At 34.1% G+C, this 20,590-nt stretch overlaps 1 long non-coding RNA gene across 1 annotated transcript; it reads right to left on the bottom strand.

Moving 5' to 3' along the window:
- Positions 1-1,684: 1,684 nt before the first annotated feature.
- LOC109147794 lies at positions 1,685-2,014 on the bottom strand. Its single transcript, XR_002048716.1, has 2 exons — positions 1,901-2,014; positions 1,685-1,820 (listed from the first exon to the last, which is right to left on the bottom strand). It is a non-coding gene; the product is annotated as an uncharacterized LOC109147794 (long non-coding RNA).
- Between the last annotated feature and the right edge of the window lie 18,576 nt (positions 2,015-20,590).

Genomic DNA, 20,590 nt, shown 5'->3' with positions numbered 1-20,590 from the left:
GATAGGAAGGATGGATGGAGATTAAAGCTTAACTTAGGATTACTACTGCGTTTGCTGCTTCTAATTCATATGGAGGCATTTATATATACATCTTCTGATCTGTAAGAAATGGAAATTGCTCTGAATTTTCTTGGTATGAATTATTTACTAGCCTTTTGTGGGTGTCCTTTTGTGGGTGTAATTTGGGAAGGGAATGGAAATTTCTATAGATGTTGCTTTCGTTTTAGGTGATATTGGTTGGAGATAATTATGAAGAGTCACCCAATGCATTTAATTAATCTGTTTCATTTAGAATAGTCAACATTATTATTGATAAGGTGAGTTTCTTGTATTATTTTCATGGAAAATGATTTATGGAAGAATTATATTGCAAAACTTGTTACGTGTAGTGAAATATATAATTTGAGGAAGTAATAAGTACATACACCAACTCATACAACAAACACTTGCAGGTAAAGACAAAGGAAGAAGAGCATAATTTATTATTTTATGGTTAATATTATTTAGTGGGACTTTGGATGGAAGAATTATATTGCAATTTCATCACTTTTTCCTTACTTCCAAAACATGAAAAATTGGTAATTTATATCATAGACGAGGGTTCATATAGTATTATGGATCTTAATTTAAAACGACGAGGTACAAAATTTGTATTCTTAAGGTACATAATTTAATAAAATAAAACACACAAAAATAACAGCACAACATATATAACATTATGGACCCTGAATTGAAAAGACGAGATATAAAATTCATACTCGTACAGTACATAATTTTATTAAACAAGACAAAATTATAACACAAGACACATACGCATGTTATATATTTAATTATATTTTTCAAATCTGATTTAAGTACATAATGTGTGTTCTTTGGCACAAAGTTTCTCAGCACAAGACACATAAATTCTTAACACAAACATAGAATTTCAATTACTAACTCTCAATGAAAGGTCTAACTTGAAAATTTGTAATTATCAAGTTAACTGTCCAACCAACTAGATTGGGTTGCCTCTCTACTGTGATAACATTTTCAATTTCTTATAAGATGGAGCATTTATAACCTAAAACTGAATTAAGCCATCAAAGTATTGAATTAAATTATCAATTTTACAAAACTGTTAGACACATATGCATATTTGGTGTTGCTGAGAAAATCTAAAAAAGAAGAAGAAGACAGAGCCACCTATTTGTTTGCATACTTGGGAAGGATCAACATGGTAGAATATGGGAAGAACGACCTGATTTAACATCTCCTTGCATTCCAAGATTTTTGAGATTACGAGAATGGAAATCTTGGATCCCTCAATCGCCTCCAAGAGCTCAGTGGGAAAGTAGCCCCTTTGCAGAGCTCTTCATCGTCCTTTAAACACTAAACCTGTCCAGAGCAACATATATAAAGATGCCTCTTCGCATGTTTTTTTTTTTTGAAAACCAAAAATTTTTATTACCGTAAATGTACAATACAAATAGGAAAAGAAGATAGCCAACAAGAAGGACCAGTCTGAGAACGAATAGCTCTTGCCAACGCATGAGCAAACATATTCACTGATCTAGAAACATATTGAAAAGACATTAACTCAAAGTGTCGTTTAAAGGCTCGGCACTCATGAATAACACAGCCTGCATATGATAGATCTTGAGATGATCAAGCCATTTAGTAATCTGCAAACATTCTGACAATAGAAAAAATGACCATCTTTGTAAAACCCAACTCCTTAACCCAAGATAGAGCTTCCTTCACTGCAAGGGCTAATGCGCATTATTTAGACAACGGACCGGACCATTTTTTGCAGCTAAGAATTCCCCATTACTATCCGCCTATCCACCACAAAAAACCCCATAATAAGCATCATCATCATCATTATAAACCGTGGCATCCACATAGATGCTCATAATACCTGGGTCTACAACTAACTGGGAGTGAATTCGTGCTCGAACCATGCACATTATTACTTGCTACCAATGCTGCCTCTCCCTGGCAATCCAAAACCAAATTAGCCACTTCAATAAGAACTGAAGTAGAATGCCAAGCTTTAATATTATAAGTTTGATTCTTAACAAGAGTAATTTAATGATGTTTTTGGTTTAAACAGATAATCTAGATTAGTTTATCTCTTTTAATCTTTTACTGATTAAGGTCACAAGATGAGATTTATCTAAATACCAACTTCATCTGCATTTGTCTTTTCTTTTGATAAAGCAAATACAGAAATGATGATTTCTTCATTAATCTTCAACAGGGAAAATTATTTGGATGGGGGAAGTTTAAATGACGATAGAAATGTCAATTACAAAATATCAAACAAGTATAATAAGGCTAAAATACAAAATACATTATAAACTACAATAGAATGTTTTTGATAGATTACACGATAGTTAGAATCGGAGTCAAAAATATACTTGAGTGGGGTGAAAATGTAAAAATATTTATGACAAAATATGAAACATAATCAATTAGATAAAATAGTTTGAATAACACAATATTCATACATACTTTTAAATTCTAATTCTTTTAGTTAGATCAACTTTAAGTTCTTCTAAATTAATTTGAATACAATGAAATAGACTAATAAGTAGATCAACTAGTAAATTAACTCGAATAAATTTATATGAAGTATAATATAAACTTGTATACTACATTAATTAAATGATTCATAAAAAGTAGACTAAAAGAGCGTTTAATTTGTTAATTAAATGATTCATAAAAGTAGACTAAAAAAATATTTAACTTATCTTGGGAAGGAATGAAAGAGATAAAATAAACAAGTGAAGATAAGTTAAAGTGCTGTTAATGAGTTTTGAACCTATAATAACCTTATAATTTTTATATTAATATCAAGTTTGAAGTTCAACCAAATAAGCTATTCAAACTATTGATATTATAAACATAAATATAGATTTTATATAACATTTATATATGTCTTGTATTGTGATTTTTTGTATCTTTGTGTTATGAAATTCTGTAGCTTACAAGTATGAATTATTTTGATCTGGTGTTTCCCACTTTCCCATAACCTAACAAATTATTGGTAACAAGTTGCGGTGTGAATGCATAGACTTGAAAAAGCATATGCAAATAAATACGTTAAACTACTCAACACCTTTGATATGATGGAAAAACAAACAAAATAAGGCAGCTGGTGCGCGTTAGTGCATCCACAATGGTTGGAGAGAATTGGGGGATAATGTAAGAGTGATTAGGAGAGAGAATGTGGGAAGGAGAGGAAAAAAAAAAAACAGAAGAGTCAAGTGCGCCGAACGACGCGCCCGTGTGGGCTGGCTGCTGTGCGCAAAACGCGCACAGCAACCCATGTTTCTTTTTTTTTTCTTCTTCTTCTTTTCTGCCATTATGCCTAATTTTGCAGATGAATTCTTCCCAAATTTATTCTTCTCCACATTAGCTATAAACTTGAATTGAGTGAATTAATGCTGCATTCTCCCCACATTATTTACTGATGTGGATGCTCTGTCCTCGTAAAAATGGCACCAATTTCGCCAAAAAAAATAATTATGGGCATTAGAGAGAGTTGTAGAGAGATTAAATATTGAAAACCTTGAAGAATAATTGAAGTTAGTAGTCTATGGGTCACTAGTCAGAGCACTACAATATATTATCTTAATTATTTCTATTGAAACGAGATTCTCTAGGCTATGAAGCTCAAGTAAGTTATTGCAGTTAGAAATAGAAAGAACCAACTGTTGCAGATGTTTTATGTTAGATAGAGGTAGTACCTTATTTTTCAACAAAAGACAATTGTTTATCTTGAGTTCTCATAAGTTTTGTGGAAGTTCTTGAAGCACTTAAAGGGTCTAACAATCTTCCAATTACCTTTTCAGGTAAGAGACAACCCATTATGCAGAGCACTTCTAGTCCAAGTGGAATTTGAAGTTCTCAAGTGCTCTGACATTTGTTCATATTGAGTTTCCATAAATTTGAAAGATTACATACACCTTTTATGGCAAGAAACAATTAGTTGCATTGAACACCATTACGCTAAGTGAAAGTTCTTGAACCACTTAAAGGTTCTAGCAATCCATCAAACTGTAACATTTTAGAGTGGAAAGATGACAATGGATAAATGGTAGGGTATCGCATAGAAAATCCCAGGAGTTAAATCAACATGTGACCACATCTTCGACCCTAGAACAGTGTATCAAGATTTCTCATACTTGTACAAGACAAAGGTAGCACTAACACGGAAGTCAAATCAACGTTTAACTCACATACTAATGTAGAAAAACCAAGCACACTCCCAAAAATTAAGAAAATACTATATGAACTCTCACTTTTACTCCCTCTCACAAATATATCTTTGATATAAACATTTTCTTGAGACCCATATGAAGAAAATATCCTTGTTTGCCATGTCAAATGAAGGGGAATTGAAATTTAAGACATGTAGTAAAACTCAAAAAATAAGCAAAAAAGAAGATGAATGTGGGCAAAGAATCACATCTACAAATTTGATGGAATCATAGAGTACAACAATAGATTTGATGGCCAAAAATTTAGAGTGTTAATTTCAACATTCTACCATCAAAACATAATACTAGTGTTAGCTATAACTTTTAACAGTAAAGTTAAGCATTTGATTTTAACAAGATTTTTCTCTCCTACTTCATATATACAAAGTACTAAACAACTAAGCATACATAGACAAATGAATCACATCTACTTGTACAAAAAATACTTTTATTCAAACTAAAAGCACATCTACAAAATGTGATGGTGTCTTCACCTACACTAAACTTTTAAAAAATGTGACAGAAATATTATTCCATTTGAGTGAGATGCCAAATGACGCGGTATATCAAATACCCAAATCCCATTTGCTTATGAAGAAGATAGCTCTGTTCTTGTGAAGACTATATACATAGAGTACAATACAAGTAATCCATTTTGTAATACAAGGCGAATGGGAAGTATATGTATTCAACCATCACCTACTAAGCTCTCTTTGAGGAATCTCACATCAATGTAATGAAGACAGAATAATGTGATTAAGCATTCCTTCCTCCATTCCATCACATCTCTATGTCATCAAGGTCGGGCAATGGAAACCGAAGGATTGCAGCAATACCACTCATCATCGTCAGTTCTGTATTTCAAATCCATATATGTCAATGAGCATGAATACAGGTTGGGGGTAGAAAGGAAATATATGTACATGGAGTAAAAAAAAAAAGTGTATCCTCACTGACAAGTGACAAGTTTAAGTTCTTAGTTGAGGTAAATCATTCAATAAAAAGCATTAAGTAGCGTGCACAGTTGCACACACACACAGATATCCTCAACTTCATTATCCCACACTATCAAGATGAAACCTAATATTAAAATGTCAGAAGTCCAAAGCAATCATTTGAACTACAACATTTCAGTGTTGAAATATAGAAACCCTGGTAGCCCTAGGATTAGCAAATTATTCAGCCCATAATTTTCCTATATAAGCATGTATCTCTCTTAAACTCTGTATAATATTTTGTGTACAGTCTAAGGAGATGCATGCAGCATGCTTATATAAGAATATTATGAGAGGTATAATGAGGCTACTACACTGCTAGGGTTACACCCTAGGGTTTCTATATTTCAACAATTAGCGAGAAGGGAAAGGCCTGAATCTAAGATAATTCAATATGCTTCTCTACGACTCCAATGGGGCCAAGGTGGATGTATCATATATCCAACCATGCAAGCATGAATGTATACATAAATGACCAAAAACATTTTATAAGAAATAAAATTGCTCCATCAACAACTTGCACATTCACGTGCAATATTGTATAATATTGGTAAGTGAGATACAAGTAACACATCTCCTAATATAAGAATGGGAAAGAGATCATACTTATATCCCAAGGTAGTATGTGCAAGAATTATCCGTGATTTGTTCTCTATTATAGGTCTCAGTTGCTTCCTCTCTGCTTCTAACAGCAAGTGACGATGAAATTGATCCTGAAATTATTTGTATTTAAAAAGTTATGCACTGAACCGTAACAAATAACTTACTAAGTATGAGTTGATTAATTCCTTAAAATGTTTATTTGCATATAAAAACTGTAATGGAAAAAAGATTAAGATCATCAGAATAGCATCAGCTAGAAGTAATCACTAGAGAAGCCAAGATGGACCTTTGTGAATCCTGGACTTGCAATCACAGCACAACGAATCACGTTGAAATCAATATGCTTAAGGAAAGCCTAAAACATAGAGATATTATTAATGGGGAAAAATTATGAGGTTATCTAAAGAGGAATTGAACTTTTGACGGGAAAAGAAGCAGCAATATGAAGCACCTCAAAACAACTTACATCTACAACATTATTGAAGAACTTAGTCAGAGCCTGCAAAGACAATAAAAAATAATCAATGAGCACAGCACTTCCATGGTTAACTATTTTAAGCAAAAAATAAAATAAAATAAAACCATTCTCAGCATTAAAGAAAAATGAAGAAGTGGGAAGAAAGTTTAGATGCATACTTTATCATAACCAGCTATAGCAGGGCCATGCTTCCAAGGAATAGAAGTCTCTATCCGAGAACGAGAAATTGTTACACTGTAAACAGGCACTGTACACATTTAAAATATAAAATCTATTGGCCAGAAGCCAGAGAATTATAACTTTGTTACAAAATGTCTAGTCAAACAAATCCATCAACAACAACAACAACAAAAAAAAGCATTTTGTGCATAGGATTCTCAAGATTTTTGGTGCATATTAATAGTCGAGCACACTCAATTTATTGGCCAAGTATTCCTACTATACACTCCATGTATGGAAATTTATGTCCACATGGTGAGGAAAGTCAGGAAACAGGAATTAACTGTTATTAATGCGGTATTAGAAAACTTAGTATCTTATTATGTTACCTTTTACCAATTAGAAAAATCTGTGCCGAGCCCTCTTGCATCAAAACCACAGCCAGGTCAGCACTTGCAGCAGGATCTACCCTCATCACATGAAAAAGAACCCATCACAAAAGTGACTAAATATCAAGGTAAGAGAAGAAAACCTATTTTTCGGTTGCATTTTGTGATAAGGAACAGTGCTAAAAATAAATAATAGAAGTATCAATGCTTGTAGCAGGCATGCATATGTTTATGTTTATAAGACCACGGGTATAGGTTTACTGCAGTATAGGATTCTAAAATGCAAACAGCACAGGCCTGAAAAGTGAAAGCATGACACTGCAGCAAAATGTTTAGATCTCAGAGATAACACCTCTCTCTCTCTCTCTCTCTCTCTCTCTCTGTGTTTTGGTGGTGGTGTTGGTGTTTTTTTTCTTCATTAACTTTTCATTTACCATGATAATCTTTAATAAAACATTTCTAAAAGACTCTTACTGTCAAACTAACATTACAATTTGGCACAATCAACTGATGTAAATTAACAGTTTGCAGTTCATACTTGATACCACTTCAAGGAAGATGAGGAAAAGCTTAATAACTAAAAAGAAAAAACTATAGATGCTGGTATCAAGCCAGTTATTTATTAACTAAGCATTTCAGAGAAGTAAAAAGGTTTGTACCAGGGGCAAAGTAAGAGTAAGGAAGTAAGAAATAGAATTTACCAAATGTCAACAACTCTAACTAATTATGGAGAAAAAGAAGTTACATAATGATAGGAGGAGTCATTTTCCTAATTCAACAGAAAATGGCATACCAGCAGCTTGACGAAGAGCCTCCAAAGCAAGTGAGTCCCAGACATCCTAAGACAAGGATAAGGAATATTAGCACTGAAAAACATCACAACAGAAGGGAAGAAAGGTAAAGATATACCTTCCCCAAAACGAAAGGTCTGTGAAGCTCAACTTCTAGTGTGTGAAATGCACCAATCTGCAAGACAAATCAAGTAATTCAGAACTTGTATAGCAGCTTCAAACCAATTAATATACATTACACTATAGAAGTGTCTGTGATATACTGAGCTTATCCCCAATTAGGGTACCAAGAACTTCAATGGGAAAAAATTGGGACCTTATAGAGATAAAGATCCTATATTGGGAAGTTAAAAACACACTGATATAGGGAGTAGGGACCAACTCAAATCAAATAATTCATATAAGCAAGAAATAACTCCACTGTAGTCGATGCCACTGTCGAACTCATTCAAGCTTGAAATTGATTCTTTGATGCTAAAATCACCAACTGCATCTAACTGGTCAGTATTTGTTGTGACTTCATCAACCTTGTGGAGTATTAAAACAAACGTAGGAGACGAGGGAGTGACACCAATTGATTGAGCCTCACCAACCAAAATCGTTGATTCCTAAGACATTTAATTGATCCGTAGTGCTTGCCTCTTCAACTGATTCCGCGATAAGTGGTAGCTCCTGCTTAATAACAACAATGTTTATACATGGTTCAACCTCCTCTATTCTGTCAAATGCAAAATGTCACTAAGGAGATCATATTAATTACACGAATTTTATACAATCACTTTAATCAACACTACTATTATAATCAGAATACAATTCACTCCATATTTATAATGATATATAGTCATAACATGCAGAGAACCTCATTGCGCCGACTCCGCTGCAATGGAAACTCTCACGCCAGCTGTCACCTCTACACTGACTGCCACTCCTTTCTGAAGAGCTCAAAATATGGCTTAATGAAGCAATGCATCAAACTAAAAGGTTATAACAAAATATTAAGCTTACTTCACGAATATCTTCAGCATGCCTTGTATATGATAGTGAAAGGAAGTCAATTTTGTTTTCCGCTCCCCATTTGCTTATATATAGCCTAAAACAAAGTTAATATGGCCCATAAGGCCAATTATTAATCAAACTGCATTGCAGAAAAAAAAAAAAAAAAAAACATGAGAAAGGAACTAAAAGTATTTTATAGATGTGTACTCTCTCTAGCTTCAGAGAGAGCATTCTTGACTTCAAAGCTAGTAAGGATAACTAAGAAGAAGGTAAACTAAGAGCTATTGGTAAACAAAGTGAATAAGAAAAGAATTAAATAACTATTTGCGGGTGAACTAAGAGCTATTGCTAGTTTGCTGCTTCCTGGTTCTTTACTATAACAAATCAAAGAAGCTCTTAGTTAAGACAAAATAGATAGCAAGGGAAACACATAAACAATAAACAAAGTAGTTGAATTTTGTACTCCTCCATTAGCTGAAATATTGATTATTATGACCTTGCTACCAACAAGAATTCTTACTCTCTCTTACTATCTCACATTCTCACCAGTGTTTCAATGTGCCTTAAATGTAGATTTAATTAAATTTCCTAAGACATATCTAATTAAATAAATACAAATTTACTATTCATCTTGAACTAAGTCTTAGTTAACCTCATATAACTAAGTCGTATAATGAATTTGATTGCACAAAAGAGCAGTAATAAGAAAAAAGAAGGGGGGAGGGAGTTTTTAAAGCCTCACCTTGACTCACTTCAGCCTTTCCATGGAGTCTCATCATCATACGAATTAAAGGCCCATAGATATCAGCATCCAGCAACCCAACTCTAAGTCGACACTTATTGGCAAGTGAAACAGCCAAATTAACTGCAAATCCAATATGTTCGCGGAAGCATTGCTAAGATAATAAACATACAAAAGCTGAATTCCCGGATATAATTTTAGCAAAAAAATCTCCACAATTGCAATTTAGCGAAGTAAACTTCAGATTATTTTAACTGGGAGCAATTGAACTACACAATAAATCATTTCTAACCAAGAAACATAACAAAGTGTATAGGATGCAGAAATATCAGAAGTGGTGGACTTACCAACACCACCTTTGCCTGAAGCAACCGCTATGATGTCTTAATTCCTTCAATCTTAAGGTTTTGGGTATGGTTGTTGTACCACGCCCCACTGCGAACCCCTCAACTCACCAAGCTTTAAAATGGGTGGTCATATCAGCAAAATTTCAATTTTTTAGCAATAGAAGCGTCAAAATCCGATAAAATGCAATACCAGGATACTTACAGTGAAACGCTTGATAAAAACCCTTCATAAATTCAGTCAGGTGAAGAAGACAAGCCCTATGACTTCGAATTCTGGGAACTGTGTACAGGGAGATATTGCAATTCCCAGATACAAGTATAGGGGAGATATGCATGACAAGCAGCATTACCACATGCTATGAAAAAGTATTATTTGAGGCAGTTTCAGAGAGAGAGAGAGATCACTAATCTTGAACAACTTCACACACCAAGATTTACTGCTCAGAGTGATGCAACCATGTATGTCAATGCCCTCTAAATTAACCAGACTGTCCACACCTGGAAGCTCAATCAAATTACTGCACTCATAAAGATACAATTCATGTAGCCTTAATAAGCCAGCGAGGTCGATCTTGTACATTTTCCAGCAATGGAGAATAACGCGTGGACAGTGTCTCTGATTGATTGTGGCAATTCAACCATAGAGAGACAGTGTCTTCAGACTACGAGGTCCAGTAAAGTTTAGGGCTCTAAGCTTCTTGCAACCAACAAGCTCTATCCAAAATCCTGTTGAAATCAAAATATAAAAAGCAGATGTCAGCTTTTCCTTTTTATCTTTTAGTTTAATTAAAAAGATGTAATGTCAAACCTGCAAATTAGGTTGAAATTCTCATTTCTCAACCGTCGAATCGGAATATTTCGTCTAGGCCGTATCACTCCTCCGGAATTGGTCCTGAGTGAAAATTGATGATGCTTTCCTCTATTTATAATGCTTCACCCCAACGGCTTCTCCTACACCGCCGTCCGAACGCCTACGCTGCTCTGGTTCGCGTCGATTAGCTTTGGGCATTTCTCTTCCGATCGACTGCTTCCTTGACTGGCAGAAAAGAGAAACATGGACTTGCAATTTGGGCTGGCCAAAAGTCCACTTGACTGACAATAACCCAATAATAATAATTATAATAAGCACAATTCTTTATTACTTAAACAAGACTAACTGCAAAACACTTAATAATAAAAATACATTTTTTTAAAAAAAATAAAAATACATTATTAACTGTAAAAAGTCTATTTAAAGTAATAATAAAAATAATACTCACCAGAGGTGAGTGAGGGTGAAGTTGACCGGCCATGAGTTGATCTTTGGATTGTTGACGGACAAAGTCTAAAGATCCAATCCAGTGTCTCAAGATTGTGAAGAACTAATTCCCAGTTAGATTAACCTTAACATTTTTGCAGATTTTTTCCCAGGGAGAATCATATATATGAGGGTTAAATTTATGTATATATAAATGAGCGTTAAATTTAAACACCTTTTTTGGATTGATAGGAAAAAAGTATAACTCACCCTCATCTTCATATACTATACACGTCTCAATACTCAATTTATCTTCAACTTCTTTTAGGGTACACGAAAACTCTATAAGCACCTTTACTTCTTCCACTTCATTGGGTTGCTCATATACTCCCCACTCCAAGTCCATATTACCAGCCAAAAAGTTTGTTCCTTCTATACCATGCACTTGTGGTTTGGATACATGTAATGACCAAGGGTGAAGCGAACATGAAACCATGACAATGATAAATATCCGTTTATTCTTCAAAAACAATGGCACATGAGTAGTAGTGGTGTAATTTGTAGATGAACATTCCCCAACTCCAACTACTTCTTTGCTCCTCCGCATGTATTGTGGAACCATTTCTTTTGAAACACTCATTCTAACCCATCCATGGGTTGGGCTTGGGATTTTAAAAAGTGCCTGCAGCAGCAGCAGCAGTGGCGTTTATATTATATTAAAATAACAAATGAATATAATATAATGCTTGAAAATTAATTAAGCATTGCATGCACTACCCTCTACTATTCACTATGACAAAGCCCGTAGCATTAAATTAAATTAAAATTAAAAACAGGCAGTTTCAGAGACAAAGAGACAGAGATAACTGTACTAACCTTGAAGAAATTCTCACACCAATATTTACTCCTCAGAGTGCTACACCCTCTTATGTCCATTGTTTTTAAATTAACCAGATTCTCAACGCCTACAACCTCATTCAAATTACTACACTTGCCAAGATACAATTCCTTTAGCCATAATAAGCCAGATAGATCTGGTATACTTTTCAACAAGGGACAATTCCTTACTGAGAAATCACGTAGGCTATGTGGAAGATCGTCTTTAATCACCCAAAGGTTGGGACAGTTGTTCAAAGAAAGGTGTTGTAGATTGGAAAGATGAGAAAGGTTAAAGCGCAGGGTATCAAACTCACTATAGCTTAGATCTAACCTTGTCAATAAGGATAAACCCCCATCTAAATAATGTTGCACGTACTGGTAAGGAGCACATAGATTTACCAAGGAACATAATAATTTAGTGTCTGGAGATGCCAAATGCTCAATACGCCTCCCATTATAATACCCACCAACAGAGAAACGGTTCGGCCCTAGTATCAGATGCTTGAGATATCTCAAATATCCACAAGAAGTGGGTACATGTGTCACGGACGTCATACTTGCATCAAGGAAATTTAGCAACTTCAATTTTCCTAAGTCAATAGGCAATTCTTTTATCTTGGAACACCATTTTAGATCAAGACACTCAAGAGACTTCAAGTTGCAAATGCTACTGGGAAACGCATTGAGATCCTCGCAATGATTCAAATATAACTCGACAAGATTTTCTAAATCTCCAATTGATTGCGGCAATTCTTTTATCTTGGAACACCATTTCAGATCAAGACGAATAAGAGACTTCAAGTTGCAAATGCTACTAGGAAGCGCATTGAGATCCTTGCACCAGCCCAAATCTAACACGATAAGGTTTTCTAAAGCTCCAATTGATTGCGGCAATTCTTTTATCTTGGAACACCCTTTCATATCAAGAAAATTAAGAGACTTCAAGTTGCAAATGCTACAAGGAAGCGCATTGAGATCCATGCAATTACTCAAATCTAACACGATAAGGTTTTTTAAAGCTCCTATTGATTGCGGCAATTCTTTTATCTTGGAACACCCTTTTAGATCAAGACGATTAAGAGACTTCAAGTTACAAATGCTACTAGGAAGCACATTGAGATCCGTGCAATCACTCAAATGTATCTCGACAAGATTTTCTAAATCTCCAATTGATTGCGGCAATTCTTTTATCTTTGAACAACTTTTCAAATTAAGACATGTAAGAGACTTCAAGTTACAAATGGTATCAGGAAGCACATTGAGATTCTTACAATCACTCAAATGTAAGGAAATAAGATTTTGTAAGTCCCCTATTGATTGCGGCAATTTACCCAACTTTGAACAACCATCAAGGGATAAGTCCTTTAGACTATGTGCTCCAACAAAGTTTGGAGCTCTTTTAAGTTTCTTGCAAAATATCAACCTTAAAATCTGCAAGCATCTAAAATGCTGTAGAGATCAAAATATAAAAAAACTGTGGTTAGCTTATCCTTATATATCAGTCTAATTAAAAAATATAATATGTCAAAAGCAATATTTATTATATAAACATCAAACCTGTAATTTAGGTTGAAATTCTTCAATATTGCTCCATCGTATTTCTAAGATAACAAGTTTTTCCAAGCAAAGATCGGATGGTATGTGACTCAATGGGCAACCATGCCAATAAAGAAATCTAAGCTCCTTGGACAAGTATTTTAAAGATCCCTTAACATTCATAAATAAGATTTTGAGTGCTCTTAACTTGGTCATTTTTGAGAATACCTCGGTACTCATCAAAGGCACTTTGTTTGACAAATCTATGATCATTGTTTCAATTGCGTCAGTGCCCTGTAAAAGAAAATTTTCACTGCATTAAAACATTCCTATCTGACACAAATATAATGAAAATATCAAAAATAAATAACATATGAATTATTGAAAAAGTATAAAATGCAATTAACTAAGCAATTGATTTAATAAAACAAACCAAAACAATAAAGCAAATCAAGTACAAACAAGCATTTTACCTTGTTGTTTGTGAGAACATCCGAAACTTCATCATGCAAAAATAATCTACTTCTTTTTTCAGGCTGCATAGGAGATTCCTTGCGGACAATTTCTCTTCCCATATCTCTAACTAAATCATGCATACTAAGACTTTCTTCCAACAAACATCTATCAATTAAAGTTCTAATTCCACTTCGAGCATGGAAACCACAACCATTCAATATCTTAACAATATCTTCTTTTGAGAAATTTGGATAGGTGAAAAAACAAGCAATGTCAAGGAAGATTCTTTGAGTACCATCATCAAGTGCATCATAACTAATTTTGAGAGTCTCCAAAATATTTATATGAGGTCCATGAGGAATCCTCTTTAACTTCTCAAAGTCATCTATCCATTCTTGAATTGATGATCTTGCTCCAAAATGTGAGCCTAGAGTGATAAGTGCCAAAGGGAGTCCACCAACATAACTTACAATCATGTTTGATAGTTTTATAAAAGCCTTCAAAGGACTTGGGTTCTTAAAAGCATGCCAACTAAAGAGTTGTAAAGATTTCCCATGGCTTAACACAGTAACATTATACTTCTCACAATCTCTTCTAAGGCCATTCAACAAATCAACATTTCTGGTTGTAATGATAATTGTACTACCCAAACCAAACCAATCTGGTTCTCCAACCAATGCGTCTAATTGACTATTATGGTCTACACCATCAACAACAATGAGAACCTTTTTCAATCTAAGCCTTTCTTTGATCAAACTAATTCCTCGATCAACATGATCAACTTTCAATATCTTTCCATTGAGAGTTTCACAAAGAAGCTTCTCTTGTAAATGTTGTAATCCTACAAGCCCTCTATCTACACATTCTTGTCTAACATCTCCAAGAAAGCAACTGCCATCAAATGATCTATAAATTTGGTTAAATACAGCTTTTGCTAGGGTTGTTTTTCCTACCCCGCCCATGCCATAAATCCCAATCATATGAACATCACCATCTGCTTCACTTTTTAATAAAGAAAGTACTTTCCTAACACGAGCATGAATTCCAACTGGATATTTTGCAACATCAAAGTATGTATGGTTCACTACTTTCAGGACCTTTCCTACAATATTGTCTATAAATTTTGATTCATACCTGTAAATTTTAGATAACTAAATTATTGGCTGGCCAAAGAATCATGTGCATGAGAGGAATATAGGAGAAGGAAAACAAGAAAAGAGTAACAAAAAGTATGTAGTAATTTTTTCTTTTAAAGGGGAGAAATCAGAGGTACCCGTCAGCAATGTTGCGTAAGCTCCATCCAGAAAAATTTGCAACCTTAGTAAGAGTTGTTTTCCATTGGCTAACCTTTTCTCTCCCGAATCGTTGTTGATGTAGAGCCAATGCAACACCAAACTCACCTGTTTGATTGCGGACCTCAGAAGGATCCACATCATAGAACACTGGAAGAACCACCTGGTTTTCCTTTTCTTTACATTCCACTATCTTCACAACCTCCTCAAGACACCAGCGAGAGGAAGCATAAGTTTTGGAGAACACGATGATAGAAACCATCGATTCTTGAATAGCACTAAAGAGGTCAGTGGAGATGTCCTCTCCTTTGCGGAGCTCTTCTGCATCTCTGAAAGTGTGAACTCCAGCCCGGCACAGTGCCGCAAAGAGATGATCTGTAAAGGATTTTCGTGTGTCTTCACCTCTAAAGCTCAAAAAGACATCGTAGTGCCTACGTGGAAATGAAGAGGAAGAAGAGGGAAGGATCTGGTTATTAGTTTGGGAAGTGGATTCCATGATGGTTATGGAAACAGCAGTCGGTAAAAACAAGGGATTGAAGTAGAGGTTGCTGTATGATTAGTAGTACGTCTGATACTACTACTTCATGTGGAATTTACGTACACATCATATATTGTGTAAGAAATGGAAATTGGTATGAAGTTTGTTGCATGTTAGTTTCTTGGATATTATAGCCGCAGGTAGATGTCCGGTATTAGTTTGTGAGTGTATATGTAAATTGCTCTGAACCTACTTGTGTCATATAAGAAAGGGCCCCAATTAGAAGACAACTTTAATGTCTTTTGATTAAGCAAATTAAATACAGAAAGCGGACAAGAAGATATGATGGTGTTTCCCACTTTCCCATAATTTAACAAACTGGTATGAAGTTTTGCGGTACGTGTGAATGCATAGACTTGAAAAAGCATATGTAAATTCCATTAAACTATTCAACACCTTTTTTTTTTTTTTGGTAGAAACTATTCAACACCTTTGACCTGATGGAAAAGCAACGCCCATTGTTTGATAAAATAGTTAGCTTATAGGTCAATTTTTGTTTATTTGACCAATATTAGTTATTTGACTTGTTTTAAAAATTAATATAAGTGTTTAGTTAATTAGCTTTTTGTACTTTAAAATATTAAAATTCAAAAAACTACTCAAAACAAATTTTTCAATTAGCTCTTTGAGAAAAGAAATTATACCAAACAGCTATCAACTAACAACTAATTTACCAAATACTTTTTCTACAATCAGTTAAAGTTATCCCACAAGTTATATTCTCTAATCTCAATCAGCTAACAACCATTTACGATATATTTTTGTCTTCTTCATATATACCCTACTTAACAACTAAAGCATACACCTACTCATACAAAAGAAAAGGTCGTCTTATCTTCAAGCTACACATTTGCTCCTAACTATATATAACTTTTGATATATTGAATTGAAAATCATCATTTAATCTTAACAAAAGTTTTTTTTTTTTCCTACTTCATATATACAAAGTAATAAACAATAATAAGCTTACATAGACAAATGAAAATAAAACGATTCAAGGAATACACAATTCACTTATCATATCTACTTGTAAAAAAAATACTTCTTATATTCAAACTAAATTAAAGCACATCTACAAAATGTGATGGTGTCTTCACCTACACAGCTACACTAAACTCTTAGAAAATGAGTGAAATCAATTAATGTATTTATGTTCTCCAGACACATATATGCATAGAGGAGAAGATGTGTGTGGTTAGGTTCCCCCTGAACTCTTGACCGCATTCACCAAATTGGCCGCTGGCATATTTTTGTCTCGTTGCTATATCAGAGTTCCTGCTAAATACATGATTTGGTACCTTAATTAGCTTCTTATTAAGGGTAAGAAATGCATGCATTCCTATACTTCAATCATTGAGTCATCAAAACTTACACTAGATTTTGGTAGTACCTTAAATATTTAATAAAACTATGACAGGGCGGCATTTAACATAAACTAGATGCTTCAAATTTAAATATGGGTTTGTTAGTCATGCTGAGGCACCAGGAAGTTGTCTATTCATCTTTTTTTTTTTTTTTTTTTTAATTTTAAAAAAAATTACCTATTGATCAAAGTCTGGCCGGCAGAATTCTTTTTAATTTGTCAAAAAGGAATGGTATGATTGGTATCAATTAAGAGTGGTATAAATTAATTAATTAAAGCAATGGTATGGCCGGCAGAACTCTTTTTAATAATTCTTGAATTCAAGATTCATATATTAAATAATATAATTTGGGGAGACATCATATATCGTCGTCGTGGCCCCTTTTGGTTTGACAAAACGAAGCAATTGTAATTTGGAAAGGGAATATAATGGAAATTTCTATACATGTTGCTTTCGTTTTAGGTGATATTGTCACTAGGAGATAATTATGAAGAGTCACCCCAGGCATTTAATTAATCTATTTCATTTAGAATAGTCAGCATTATTGATAAGGTGTGTTTCTTGTATTATTTTCATGGAGAATGATTTATGGAATTTTATAGGGTAAAACTTGTTACGTGTAGTGTTGTGTACTCCGTGGTGCAGGGTATAACGATTGGCATTAGAGGGAGTTTTAGAGAGATTACATACCAAAAACCTTGAAGAATTGAAGTTAATAGTCTATGGATCAATAGTCAGAGCACTACAATTTATTATCTTAATTGTTTCTATTGAAACGAGATTCTTTAGGCCATGAAGTTCAAGTAAGTTATTGCAGTTAAAAAGACCCAACTGTTGCAAATGTTTTAGGTTAGACAGAGCTAGTACCTTATTTTCCAGCAAAAGACAATTGTTTATCTTGAGTTCCCATAGATTTGGTGGAAATTCTTGAAATACTTGAAGGTTCTAACAATCTTCCAATTCAAAAATTGTTACCATGGAGAGATGACTTACTACCTTTTCATGTAAGAAACAACCCACTATTCAGAGCTCTTCTAGTTCAAGTGGAATTTGAAATTCTCGAATGCTTTGACATTTGTTCAAATTGAGTTTCCATAAATTTGAAAGATGACCTAGTACCTTTTCTGGCAAGAGACAATTAGTTGCATTGAACCCCTCTAGGCTAAGTGAAAGTTCTTGAACCATGCACTTAAAGGTTCTAGCAATCCATCAAACTGAGACCTTTTAGAGTGGAAAGATGACAATGGATAAATGGTAGGGTATCGCGTAGAAAATCCCAGGAGTTTAAATCAGCATATGAACTTCCACTTTTTACTCTCAACTTTTATTCCATCTTACAAATTTTTGATATAGACACTTTTCTTGAGACTAATATGATGAAAATTGAAAATATCCTCGTTTGTCATATCAATTAGTAAAAATGAAGGAGAAATTTGAAAATACACGCAGTAAAACTTCAAAAATTAAGCATAAAAAATTAAAAAATAAAAAATAAAAAAAGATGCATGTGGGCTATAATGTTACTGTTACTACACAAAGCAGATGCAAGATTCGAGTATACTATTCTACAAATTTGATGGAATCATAGAGTACAACAATAGATCTGTTGGCCAAAGATTTAGAGTATTAATTTCAACATTCTACCATCAAAACATAATATTATTGTTAGCTATAACTTTTGACGTAAGGTTAAGCATTTGATTTTAACAAGATTTTTCTCTCCTACTTCATATATACAAAGTACTAAACAACTAAGCATATATAGACAAATGAAAATTAAACGATTTAAATAAACAATTCACTTAATTATCACATCCACTTGTACAAAAAAATACTTCTGATATTCAAACTAAAAGCACATCTACAAATGACGCGGTATATCAAATACCCAAATTAAATCCCATTTGCTTATGAAGATGATAGCTCTGTTCTTGTGAAGACTATATACAATACAATATAATACAAGCAATCCATTTTGTAATATAAGGCAAATGGGAAGTATATGTAATTCAATCATCACCTACTAAGCTCTCTTTGAGGAATCTCACATCAATATAATGTGATTAGGCACTCCTTCCTCCATTCCATCACATCTCTATGTCATCTAGTTCGGGCAATGGAAACCGAAGGATTGCAGCAATACCACTCATCATCGTCACTTCTGTATTTCAAATCCATATTTGTCAATGGGCATGAATACAGGAAAGTGAAATCAATTAATGTACTTATGTTCTCCAGAGACATGCATAGAGGAGATGATGTGTGTCGTTCCCCCTCAACTCTTCACCGCATTCACCAAATTCGCATATTTTTGTCTCCAGTTCCTGGTAAATACATGATTTGGTACCTTCTTAAGTAAGAAATGCATTCCGAGAAGTACTTCATGTTAGATAATAATATTAAGACTAACACAAACTGCAGTAAACGAGTAACCTGCCTCGTTACAGCAGAAGCTTTAGGATCGCCCAAATATCCCCAGCCATAGTCGTTGGTATTGCCACGAGATGGTAAACCTGCAGAATAAAGATTAGTGTCGTTTTGTCTACCACTTCTCTCCCGAATACGTGATGGTGCGTGTACTGAACTCGGGAGCTGTGGGAGGACTATTTTGCTTAGAAGCCTACATGCCATCAACATAGGCAGATATTCAGTTAAAGCTTAACTGAATATCCTGAGTTGCATAAGAGATTAAGTCACTAATTGACTCAATCTCCTACTTGCACCACAGCCACCCAATAATACAATATATTATAATATATTGTATTTAGGGAAAATACTTACATTCTCCCACTTGGTGCAAGTACTGGCACAACCTTCATTAAAGAACAAAATACAAGAACCATAGTAATACGTCATCTACTAATCAAGTGAGTAGTATTTACTATGATCACATGCATTTAAATTCTCTAACTTAGGTTCTTTATGAACAAACCCTACGTTTATTCTTAGTCCCTTAATGGATGTTTCTCAAAATATATTATGTGCACAACTGAAGGAAGAAACCATCCAAATTCACTGTATGATCTCCAAAATCTTAGAAGCATGCCTCAAGTAGAGATCTCTTAATATTAGCATAATGCTAACTATATTCTATGACTTGTTTATAAGTTAACATAAACACTACCTCTAACGGCTAAGAGCTTGGAGTTGACACGTCTGTCACTCCCACTCATTAAGATAGCCCAAAAGATAGTCAAGTCACAGAAACATTCCAATGACATAAACCATAAGGTCTAAGTCAATAATTTGGAATCTTAAACATACACCAACTTCCCAAATAATCTCAAGGTCCCCCTCGAAATTAATTGCTCGAAATTAATTGAACATTACGAGTCTTACTCATAGGTCTTGCAAAATTGTTTTGAGCCTTACAAACCAAAAATGGCCCAGGATCAATTTTGAAGAAACTTAAGACTCTGTTAATTGCTAAAGAATTTATTAATTGGCAGTGCACCACAAGTTAAATGTTTTCGTTCTAATAAATTCATTACTATTGTTACAACATTTTCATAAATATGTTGTACAACCAGACGTTCAATGA

Source organism: Ipomoea nil, unplaced genomic scaffold (assembly GCF_001879475.1).
Source record: "Ipomoea nil cultivar Tokyo-kokei standard unplaced genomic scaffold, Asagao_1.1 scaffold2036, whole genome shotgun sequence".
NCBI classification, from domain to species: domain Eukaryota; kingdom Viridiplantae; phylum Streptophyta; class Magnoliopsida; order Solanales; family Convolvulaceae; genus Ipomoea; species Ipomoea nil.
The sequence above is the reverse complement of the archived record's forward strand: the minus strand, read 5'-3'. Positions and strand labels throughout refer to the sequence as shown.